Below are 4,906 nucleotides of genomic sequence, written 5' to 3'. Positions count from 1 at the left end.
ACCTCGACACCTGAACCATGGAGCATGATAGTAAGTACAGGACCACCCAACAGCTGCACAGGCAGCAGGAGAAGGGAGATATAGCTTAGATGAACGAACATTGTTGTTCATAGCCAACAGAGGCATGGGCGGGCAGAGACATGCATACCAACAAAGAGGAGCTCAAGGAGCACCTCAACAACAAGGGACCCTGCTACAAGTGTGGTGGAGACCATTGGTTAAGAGACTGTCCTCATGATGAAATCATTAGAGTCAACGCATATTGCACTGAGTGTGGAGTTACTCATTTGATTCCCGATTGCTCTAAAAACTCAAGCAAAGGAGCAAAAAACCACCTTGAACATGCTAGAAATAGTACCTTCCAGTGGAGGGTCGGAAAGCTCAAAGAATGACGAGTGAACCAATAGTTGAAGAGCAAAAAACCGATGCCCAAAGTTCAGAAACGAAAAATCAGAGATGCACTTGGAAAGCTAGAAAGGCACATATGAAAGCCAACAAAGAACGAGAGCAAACAGCTCTATCCGAGGAGTTAAAACATACAAAGGATAGATTAGAGCGGTTAGAGGATCTAGCTAGCTTAAGCTCACACACCACGACAACCATAGCACCCAAGGAAATAGCAGAGCCCAAAAGTGCAGGATCAGGAGCATCTATACTGGTAGACAAGGTAAATGAGCAGTTTGATGTGGTTCTAAAAGCTTATGAAGCCAGACTCAAAAAGAACCAAACCCAGGAGCAAAGATGGATGACTTATCCATATGCGGAAATAGAAAAACAAAGATTGGAAATGTGTAAAAAGATGATTGAAACAGCTCAATCATTGATGGAAGACCCGTTGGGTAAACCTGCAAATTTGCATGAAGCACCAGCTCCAACCCCTATCCGGCCAACTTAAGAGGAACAAGTAGAAACAAAGGAAAGACTCACTAATGTGGAGAGCCTATCATAGTGCTAAATACGATAGATGAGGCAAGTGACGGGTTCCAGCCTAAAACATTGATAGAAATGGGTAAGGACTGTAACGGTCTAGACGATCTGTGGAAGCAAATCCGTGAGGCCAAAGAGGCTAACAGGATGAGTAACCACATGAATAGCACGAGAAAGGGGAAGAATGTGATCTCACCTCCTATTGAAGAATTTGAGGCAAGGTCACAAATGAACTTTGAGATACATTCACAAGGGGGAGACCAAGGATCAATTAGTTTGGGGACAGCCAACCAGACTTGTTGAAAACTTTACCCTCTTACCTAGGAGAGTATGAATCCAAGTTGGAAGTGAGAGCAATCCCATCTCAAAGACTTTCTTCTAACAAAGTGATGGATTCACAAGGATTGATTGAGTTATTGTCCACCCGGTGGCATGCACAGTCACATTAGCAGAACTCCTAAGGTTACGACCAAACATGTGGACCACAATAGGTAAATGCCTAGAAAATTTGGAGTGCCAGACCCCACCTTGAGACTACAGGAAAGGATCAGAGAGTTGGACAGTCCTCAACTAAACAATAGGCCAGTACCATTAAACAAGGTTGGAGAGTATTACGAGGGAGAAGATGGAAACACCACGCTACCAGTAGAATTCCAAGGAGTAGTTTCCAAAGCTATTCTTGACAGTGGAGCAGGAGTGCTATCGCTACCAAGGAAATCTGGAAAAAATGGGGAAAACCAGCTTTAAGGCCTACCATAATGAAATTGCAATTGGCAGATGGGTTCATGGAGAAGCCTCTAGGACTCTTAGAAAAGGTGATTGTCACTTCGTGTGGAATCGAGTATGAGCATACATTTGCAATAGTCAATTTTGACAAAAAGAAAAATTATGAGATCATCTTGGGAAGACCATTCATGCGACAATTGAAGATTGTCCAAGATTGGGGTTACGACCACATATACCTCAGACATGGCAAGACAACAACTAAAATACACCTGAAAGACCATAGTTACAAAGATGTGAACCAAACACCTATGGAAGAGTTTGATTCACCTTTACAGTAGCAGGATCGGAACTCCCGCATGGTTAGGGCAACAAAAAGAGCTATGGATGTGCAGAGCTTCACATTGTGGAAGTTAAGAAGGGAGGAATGCATCTTAGAAAGAGCGATTGAGGACAAGGAGTATATTCCGGAAACTTTCCTGAAGATGCCTTGAAACCTCTAGAATGGGAACACATACTAGCAACATTGGATGTCTGTACCATTATAGATAGTCCAAAAACAAAATTTTGCGATAAGGATGGCTATGATGTGCTACCTACTACATGGTAAGCATTATACCCGGAGAAGATGAGACGATAGAACCACCAGAACAAAAAGAGTTTTATAACTCCTCTGAACATCTGGAAGTAAATGATGATGCAGATAATGAGTGTTCAGACACCTCAAGTGAGCGTGGAAGGAAAACCGAGAATATCAAGTTTTATGATTTTGCTAATCAGCACCCTAGACGCCAGGAGCGCTATAGGAGGAAACAAGCAGGAAACAAAGTGAGAGAGAATTTGATGCCCATGATAAAAGGTAAAACTCACTATTTGATGCTTGTAAAAGCAGAGGATTGTGTAAAAGATCACAGATCAGGAAGATTCTCAAAAGATCGCAACGAAAGAACGCGAGAGGAAATAAAAACGGGTACGAAAATCTAAAACAGAAACAAATCACAAAAATCTCAAAATAAAAAAAAGAAACAAAAAAGACCAAGAGTGGACCAAACTGGAGCGTAACGGAAATACCAAGAACTAAAACGGTCTTTACGTGGATATGGACTATTGAGGAAGACAGTGATAGTAAAGGGGAGTCAGAGAAAGGAAACATGAATGTACCATCACACTATCGGAAATTTACCATTCAGGACAGAAAATCATCATGACACCACCAGTTAGGGAAAGAACCAACAAAGAATCTTACGATGGGCCAGAAAATGCAAAAAGCATAGACCTTGCGAAACCAGGTGAAAAGCCTCAGCCTGTCTATATAGCAAACGATTTAGAGCCTGAAGAAGAAGAATGGCTAACACAACTTCTCAAGAAATATAAAGATGTGTTTGCATGGTCCTATAAAGACCTCAAAGGAGTTGATCCATCGATATGCCAACATACAATTCTTTTGAAATCGGATGAAAAACCTAGCAAACAACGTCCTTATACATACAATGATACATTTTCTAAATGAATCAAAGAAGAGATTGATAAGCTGATGGAAGCAGATTCATCTATGAAATTGAACATACAGACTGGGTGTCACCCATTGTGGTAGTTCCCAAAAAGAACGGAAAACTGAGAGTGTGTGTAAACCTCAAAAAGGTAAATGCAGCCACCATAAGGGTAATTATCCCTTGCCAATCACAGAACATGTACCTGAGCGGGTGGCTGGAAAACAGTCTTATTCCTTTCTGGATGGGTTTTCAGGATACAACCAACTGGCAATTGCAAGGGAGGATCAACACAAAACAGCGTTTTCCACAGAATGGGGAATTTATGCGTATCGAGTTATGCCATTTGTCTTAACTAATGCCCCAGCTACCTTCCAAAGGTTAATGATGCACGCGTTCAAAGAATACCTGAGAATATTCTTAGAGATATACATGGATGATCTTTGTGTACACTCTCTTCTACGAGAGGAACATATTGACCATTTGCAAAAGGTATTTGAGAAATATCGAATCTGTCTTAACCCGGAAAAGTGTATCTTTATGGTTAAGCAAGGCCACATCTTAGGACACATTGTCTCAATAAATGGCATAACCATTGACCTAGCAAAGTCAAAGTCATAGTAGACCTACCCAGGCCTACTAATGCTAAATAAGTGCAATCCTTCATGGGACACTGCGGATATTATGGAAGATTCATATACATGTATGCAGTCATCGCACAATCTCTGTATCGTTTTCTAGTCAATTTCGATTGGACCGAGGAGTGTGAAACTTCATTCCAAAAGCTGAAGGAAAACCTTATATAAGCACCTGTGCTTAAAGCACCAGATTGGGAAAAGACATTCCATAGTCACATTGATGCTTTTGCATATGCAATCGGAAGTATTCTGGCTCAACCTGGAGACGGAACAATGGATTTTCCAGTTTGTTATGCAAGCCGACAGTTAAACAGTGCGGAAAAGAACTACACAACCACCGAACGAGAAGGGTTAGGAATGATTTATGCTGTAAAGAAATTTCGGCATTATTTGCTCACAAACAAATTTGTGTTCTTCACAGATCATCAAGCTCTTTTGTATCTGGTAAATAAACCATGCAATGCAAGGAGAATTGTACGCTGGTTTATTATATTGCTAGAGTTTGATTTCACAGTGGTGGTCACAAAGGGTAAAACCCATCTACGAGCGGATCATCTTTCAAGGATACACAACAAGGAAGCTTCTGAAGGAGTAGATGATGACATACCAAATGCTTATCTTTTCAATATTGAAATGATACCCAAATGGTCACTGGAAATTGTTAGCATTCTTTCCTTTGGAAGTAGGTTTGATAATACGGAATACAGATCCAAACAGCAAACAATTCGACAAACAAAAAACTTACAGTTGATAGCAGGACGGCTGTATCATCTAGGATCGGACCAAATCCTACCATTATGTATAAATCCTGAAGAATTCGAGTGCTACCTTGAAGAAGCCCATGTCCAGGATTGTGCATTTCATTGTTCAACAGTGAAAACACACCAGAGACTGAAACAGTTAGGGGTTTATTGGCCAACTATGTATGCGGACACACATTCTTACGTTACCAATTGTACTATATGTAGTGCCAAACGACCAATGGATCACACGACATTGTTTCAGGTAGACATTGCACCTGCATGGATTCAATATATCATTGATTTCTTAACCACCAAGACCTTTCCTGAGAACATCACAAGAGCACTAAAAAGAGCTATAGAGTTGGGAGCTCGCGACTTTCAGATA

This window comes from Adiantum capillus-veneris, chromosome 7, assembly GCF_014529385.1.
Source record: "Adiantum capillus-veneris isolate H3 chromosome 7, ASM1452938v2, whole genome shotgun sequence".
Taxonomy (NCBI): domain Eukaryota; kingdom Viridiplantae; phylum Streptophyta; class Polypodiopsida; order Polypodiales; family Pteridaceae; genus Adiantum; species Adiantum capillus-veneris.
Note: the sequence above shows the minus strand (reverse complement) of the source record.